Source organism: Prionailurus bengalensis, chromosome A1 (assembly GCF_016509475.1).
Source record: "Prionailurus bengalensis isolate Pbe53 chromosome A1, Fcat_Pben_1.1_paternal_pri, whole genome shotgun sequence".
NCBI lineage: Eukaryota > Metazoa > Chordata > Mammalia > Carnivora > Felidae > Prionailurus > Prionailurus bengalensis.
This window is the reverse complement of record NC_057343.1, coordinates 210,183,626-210,191,274: the sequence shown is the minus strand read 5'-3', so window position 1 is coordinate 210,191,274 and position 7,649 is coordinate 210,183,626.

Genomic DNA, 7,649 nt, shown 5'->3' with positions numbered 1-7,649 from the left:
GCGCTCCTCCCCGGGGTGCAGGGAGAGCGCGCTCAGCGCGTGGAGACGCTGCCGGGCTCGCGTCTCCTCCTTGCCGGGTAGATCCGGAGGAATGCGGAGCTCCGAGCAGTCCAACCGAAGGGGGCAATCTGAACTTGACCGCGGCGCCCGCGCCGGGCTATGCCCCCGCGCCCCGCGCTGTGAGGGAGAGCGCTCCGTCGGGTGGAGGGCTACACTGGGCTTTCCTCGCGCCTGTCGAAGGCTTTCCTTTCTTCCCGGGGATCTAGCCCTCTCGCTTTTCTGCGAGGCAGAAGGCAGCGGGGACGAGAGGAGCTGCTTGCTGGAGTCCTCCTAGCACTACGAAGGAGTGTGGAGAGATGTGGAGCGGCCCAGTGAGGGAGGCAGAGTGTTTGCCAGGGGACGCTGAGAGTGGGGATGAATTTATAAGGCTCTCACTCTGTGACGTGCCCTCCAGTGGCTTTTCTGATTCGCTTTCTGACCTAAACACACATTAGTTTAGTCCCCATGCTAGGGCCAACACGGTCTCCAAATACCTGCTGGCTGAAGTCAGAGGCTTTGCATATCATGTATTACATGGCAGGCAACGAAGAAGGCTTCTGAGGCTGGCCGGCTCCTCAGTCCTAGGCTCCATTTTCATGCTGTTGTAATAGAATACCAGACGTGGGGTAGGCACATACATTCAAAATCCCAATTCCACAGGGGTAAGATCATTTTATCAGGAACAGGTCAAGGGAGGTTGGGCTAAACCTGCTTTTATCCAGATTTTCGAAAATGCAGATGGGTAACCGAAGCGAGCACTCCCTTGGGTGCTGGGTTTCCAGTGAGAGCAGGGACCCAGCTCCCATTCCCGATTTCTGTGACACCTTTGAGGCATTCCTTTTGTTGGTTAGCTTACCACCAGAAGCAGCCGGAGCCGCCTTTTGTAGAGGACATGAAGAGGGCAAGTCCTTACACACACCCTGCCCATGACTCTCCCCATAAATTCACACAGTGCATGAAATTAGCTCTGCCTTTAAAATAATGTACTAAATAAGGTACATCTTTGCTATGCAGAGCCTGCTTTCTGGAAGCCATTGGACCCGAATTGAGTGGGACCTCTTTTATTTTATTAGCTGGGGCCAGGGAAAGGGTAAACAGGCTCAGTTTACATCCATGTATCTCTAATTGTGTGACTCATCCGGTTGGGGGGAGTATGTGTTCTTCAAGTAGCGAATACAGACACTAGACAAGGGGAATGTGTGGCAATGTGGGGAGAAGATCATGTATTATTAAACTTCTTAAAAGTCAAAGATCAGCTACTTTGGAGGTTTGTCAGTGAAGCTGGTGTGGGAGGAAAATTGTTCTTACTAATGTTACTGTGATTTAAGATGAAGCGGAGTGAAAATCAAGTCATCCAAACATACCTTAGCTGAAGTTTGGATGCTCACTGTAGTTCTGCAGAATGTGACATTTCCTTCTTTGATAGGTTTATGGTAGAAATGTGCATGGGCTTGGGAATGGGAGGTCAGAATAAGCTTAATAAGATGTGTCGTAGCTTAGCATTGTTTTTGGAATTTGAAGGCGACCCTAGTCAGTGTTCCTACCATGAACGATTTCTTCATTTTCAGAAGGTTTTTCACTGGGGATGATCATGCTGTCCAGGCACCTGCAATGATTTAGCATTTGTTACGTGCTAGACCCTGGGAATGTGCTGGCTGGGCTTTTTGGGGTTACAGAGAACAGATAGCACTGAGTTTACCCTAAGTAATGGGAGTTTGCTGTGGAAGGAAGGCTGACCGGAATCTCCACCACTCAGCCACGTGTCTCCGAAAAGCCTTCCGGAAAGGCCACCCAGCCAGGCCTCACGAAAACTGGATTGAAGTTCAGGAACTGGAAGGTCATTCAGGATACGGCTCTGTGACTGGGTTATCTCGCTGCCCCCTGAGCAGCAGGCATCTGCGATCCCTACCAGCAGGCTTAGCCGCCAAGGTGATTCAGTTCCTCTCTCTCTCTGTTTTTCTTTAGTTGTCTCTTGGCTTCTGATCCTGCGACCAACTGCTCAGCTTTCTGTTGATCTCACGTTTTAACTCCTTTAGTGAAAGAATCTAATTGGCCGCACCGGGCACTAACCACGTGCTAGAGTTGGACTCAGCATTTGTATCAGGCCTCCTTTGGGTTGCTGGACACCCTGTGGATCAGCAGACCTCGGTCAGGTGCTTATTCCTGGGCTAGTTACCTATGTCCAAGTTGTTGGGGTCACGTGGTACTGAGCCTGGCCACCTTTGCTTTAGAAACTTCCTGGGGTTCCTCCTTGCCTTCTTTCCATTGGACCTGTGCCTGCAGAAGGAATAGTGTTAACAGTAGGCTCTTGGAATTTAACAAACCTCTGTCTACTACGAGACTCAAACTGAGTAAGAGACAACTCCTGGGTCTCCCTCCGCTTAGCATCTGTAAGGAGAGGAAGCACACCAGCACACAAGCAGTCACAGCATAGAGTGCTAAGTGCTCAAATAGAGGTGTGTATGAGGTGCTTGTGTCTGATCTTCTCACTGCCAGTCAAACCCTGGGGAGATTATGAAAACATACCTGTGCCTTGGGCCTATTCTCGGGCAATTAAATGAGACTTTCTTGGGGGCAGTGGAGCCCAGAGGTCAGTAATTTGTAACATGTACCCTAGTTGTTCTAAGCACAGCTGGGGTTGAAGTATCAATTAGCTTTATTTTTTTTCAACGATTATAATCATTTTATGATTCTTTCTCAGAGCAAAACTGGGAGACTTACCTAGTTTGATAGCCCTAGAAACTGCCAGGACTAAGACACTTCTAAAATATTAAATTCCTTTTGGAATACTACTAATTATCTGGCAACTGTAGTATAAAGGAAAATATAAAATTGAATCCAGAGTTAAAGTAAATACTTCTAGTTTTGAAGAAACATTTATTTGCATGATCGCAACATTCAGATGACTGCAGAAGAGAGGAAAAGGTTGAAAATTGTCAAAATCTTCTTACAAAGCTCAATATTTAAATGTACCATAATTGGTATTGACAAAAATCTCCTCAGACTCCGATCTTTACAATGAAAAACAAAGTTCTTCCATGAAGCAAGCATTTGATGTCTCAGGGACAAGAAGATGGCCTGATGTCACAATCTCAAAGCCACCAAATGCTGAAAGTAGGGACCCCTCCCTGGCTCATGGCTCCATCTTCACCTTTTCTGAGGAACCAACAAAAGTTTGATTTGAAACTGTTCCTTAACAAAACCCGGAAAAGAACAATCTGCAGCCCCATTTTTGCTCTGAGTAGGTAGATTGTCCCCTCATAAAGTAACACCACACTGTTAAAAATCCTTCCATTGGCCCTAGATCTCAGCATTTCATCTGGAAAGCCCTGTCCAAGAATCAGAAAGAGAGAAGCAAGATTTGTTCAAGCATCTCATCTTCTGTTTGAGAAGAAAGGTTCAACACGCTACGCATTTCCCATTTCATCCTGAACATGTTCGTTGGAATTTATTGTAGGTCTCTAACTGGAAGATGTTTAAATGATGGGTGCTCTCTGTGCTCGAGGATCTTCTAGTCCCAGGGAAGAGAAAGCACAAACATAAGATGACAAAAAGTAATATAGGATATCATGAGGCTGTGGGCCACGACTATTACCATATTTGGAACTCAAACTAGGCCTTTCTTGGGGAAAGTAAGGGGCGGGGGGTGAGGGGAGCATTCCAGGCTAGGTGGAAGGGGTCTCTGGAGACTCAGCGCTTAACACTGCAGCCCACAGGGGCGGTAGGAGCAGGGGGTCAGCCTTTGGCCATTCACAGATCCTCCTCAGGGAGCTCCCAGTGGGGCTTTGCAGCTGCTTTGCCTATAAGGGCCAGGACCCGGGTCCCAGGACTCCCTCATAACATGGGTCATGGCGGCTGAAACAGAATCCATCACTTGAGCAAGGCAATTTCCTTTTCAAAGTCACCACTTTATTGGGGAGGGATTTGTTTCATGCTTGCTTGCTCTTTAGCAGTCACTTTCACCGATGATACTATTACTCATAAAGAAAAGATAAATTTGCTATCCTTCAGACCACTTATAAAAAGAGAAAAGAAAAAAAGAAAAAGGGGGAAAATGGGCTATAACGGCCCCTTTGCAAAGTAGTGGGAAAAGACAAATTTTGGGGGGTAAATTGTTTCTCATAAGAAATCAGTTCTGACATTGACATGGTAGAGTTATCAATGATTTCCAAGAGTTTCTTTTATAAGGATCAGATTGTCTAATTATCCACTAATTTTGTTTGTGGTTCTTGAGATTACTTGATGAGACTCCTCTTTTCCAGAAATAAAACTTCACTCAGGTAAGAGGGTTATTGGCAGACTTTGCTGCTATGCAGAGGGTCTCATGGCTTAGATCTGGGATGGGCAAACTTTTTCTGTAAAGGGCAAGCATTTTCTGTAAAGATAGTAACTAGTTTTGGCTTTGTAGGCCAACATACTGTTTCTGTTGCCATCACTCAACTCTACCCTTATATTACAAAAGCAGCCACTGATAATATGTAAATGAATGTGCAGAGCTGTGTTCCCATAAAACTTTTTATAGACACTGAAATTTGAATTTTATATAATTCTCACCTGTCATGAAATACTACTCTTTTGATTTTCCCCTCAACCATTTAAGAATGTAAAAGCCATTCTTAGCTCATAGATCATCCAGAAGCTGGCAGTGGGCAGGATTTCACCTGAGGGCTATAGTTTGCTGGCTCCAGTTTGGCTGAAGTTGTAACTTGGAAGGTATATCAGCTCTAGAGGTATGAAATACCGAAGATGAAAAGGGACCCGAGGCTTCTAGTCCAGTCTCCTCATTTTACCAGAACATTGAGGCAGAGAGTAGTTCAGTGACTCATCCAAGACCACTCTTTGAGTGAGTGACATACCCCTACCCTCTGAGAAAACGTGGGATACAATTGTTTCACTGGTATGCGTGTGTGGTCATGGGCATGCATGGTGGCAGCACAAGAGGGCACATGGGAGTATGTTGTGTCACTGTTCTTTCAAATTATGATTTAGTATATTTCACTGAGGCCAGAAAGGAGTCAACATATGGAGAAATCAGTTGGAATCTTTATTGGTGGCAGAGGTTGATGTCAGGCTGAATGGAAACAGAACTTTGAAACGAGGTCGATTGTTGCCTTTTAGAGCACAGCAGAGCTCCCGGGCAGAGCAGAACCCTAACTAGGTTTTTCCCCCCCTCCTTAAAAACCATTTCATTCCTGATTAGCTTTCAGACAGCGGCTACCCAGGATCTCATCAGAGAGGCACAGAGATATATTGTGTGTGCTTGTGCGTAAGAGAGAGACAGAGAGAGATTTGAGTGGGGAATCAAGATACCTGTATCCGGATTCTTTTGTAAGCCACCTAGTCCCTGCTGCCTTCCTAAAGAATGGAAAACACGGGTGATAGTTAAAGATACTGCCATAGAAGATAGTTGACTTTGGGACAAAAACTCCATATTTGGACCTTCAAGCCAAAATATTCCAAGGGCATATTTGCCATGTATGAATTGCATAATACAGACTTCAATGTAGATTGAATTCAGTCCTTCCTCTTACCTAAAATAGATGAGCTGTTTGACCACTTCCGACTCTGGCAACAAAGCAATATGACAGCCTCTCTTCTCTACCATTATTGGCTCCCATATTTTCGCAGTGTGAGAAAATGAATGAACTAACTAATGAATCCTTATCAGTATGGGTTTATGAGACGCAAGTAGTAACTGTAAGCGTGAATTTTGTGGTCTTCAGACGTTTCAGGCGACCACCCAAATATCCCTCATGAGTCAGTAGCAGAGCTGAGACCAGGATAAAGCAGCTGGGCCTTCTCATTTTGCGGGGCAGGTGCCACGCTAGTCCCCACCCCTGATTAGCAGAAATGTCCAGGTGAGGGCCCCAAATCCTGAAGCCAGGAATAAGGAGGAAGTTATGCCAATGATTAGGCAATTCAAGTTGGACCTCTGCCCCAGACAAGCTGTGGGAAACTTCTAGCATCCTTAGCTTTGCCTAATTTTCTCTTCTTACTCCTCTCTCACTGGACAGTGTGTGAAGAGATGAGATAATAAACCAGATATTCTGAGTTCATAAATTACTCCCTGGGAATAATTTATGTTGCATGTATACTTTCTGGCCACTGGGGTGCTATTTGGCAAATTACTGCCCTCCTGCAGTGCTCTAAGTGACCTGAAAGAGTTAATGCCTCCCTCCAAGTAATTCACTTACTCCTGGGGCATAATTTACACTCCAAGAGGATCTGGCCTGCCTGCTGTATGTGGGGCCGAGGCGCTTGGAGTTCTTTGAGAGAAAGTCAGCTCTAGAAATGCAAAGAATTAATATTAGAAAAAAGCACATTTGCAGACCATTCTTTACGGGACCCATCATGCAGCTTCCCAGAACAATCCTGTAAGGTAGGCCATTGTTATCCTTTCCAGAGTTATTCCCTAGCCAATGAAAGATCAGTCCATAATATGCCCAACACGAGGTGAGGGAATAGCATATTTGTAGAATGACTTCACTATTTTAAAAATAATGGGTGAAAGTTTGGGAAGTGCATTTTAGAAAGTAAAAACAAAAGGTGAAAAGTAAGGTAGGTAAATGTAATAAAATATCTGCTTTACAATGTTGAATAGTAGGAATATGACCTAAATATAGTGGGTTAATTTTTTATACAAACACAGGAGCACTTGTGTATTAGAATGTGTCATCTGTTTTAAAATGGCCACCCGAGGAGACTATCCATGTATCCTAATACGCAGCTATTGCTCAAAAACACCTGACACATAAATATATTTCTTCATTCATCCAACAAATGGTCGTGAAGACACCTTGCTTCGTAAGGACTTGTGTTGGCAGTTGTCAAAGGACATGAAAAGACATGAGATGGCACCCCCATATTTGGTGGTGGTAGTTTTCTGGATTTTGAAGATGGGTTTAATTTTGGGCAAAGACCAAACCATCTGAAATAAATTCTAGTGAAAGAGGTGGGTTAAAACCAAGAGAAGGCTGCTTCTCGTATGGCTTGGGAGTAAATTGCAGGGAGGGCCTCAATTCTTCATCTTCATTTTCTGTACCCACGCCCTTTGTCATGTGACTTTGCAAATACTCTTACTAACAAGGTGGTATCCATTTCCACATCCCTTGAATCTGAACTGGCATTGTGACTCGTTTTGGCCAGCAAAGTGCAATGGTAGTAAGCATTTGCCACTTTCGAGCTTAGGACCCCAAAGGCTGACATGTTCCCACTTACTATTTTTTTTTTAATTTTTAATTTTTATCTATATTTATTCTTGAGAGGGGGGAGGGGCAGAGAGAGAGGATGAGTGAGAGAGAGAGAGAGAGAGAGAGAGAGAGAGAGAGAGAATCCCAAGCAGGCTCCATCCACACTGTCAGCACAGAGCTCGATGCAGGGCTTGAACTCACAAACCATAAGATCATGACCTGAGCTGAAATCAAGAGTCAGACACGTAACTGACTGAGCCACCCAGGCGCCCTCCCCAACGACCGACTTTTAGACTCTGCCATTACCATGAGAACATGCTTGGGAAGCCTGAGGAAGGGTGAGAGACTGGTGGTCCAGGTAGTTTTGCTCCATTCATCACAGCCAAGGTCAGCTCAGATCTGTTGACAGTTAGCTCACAC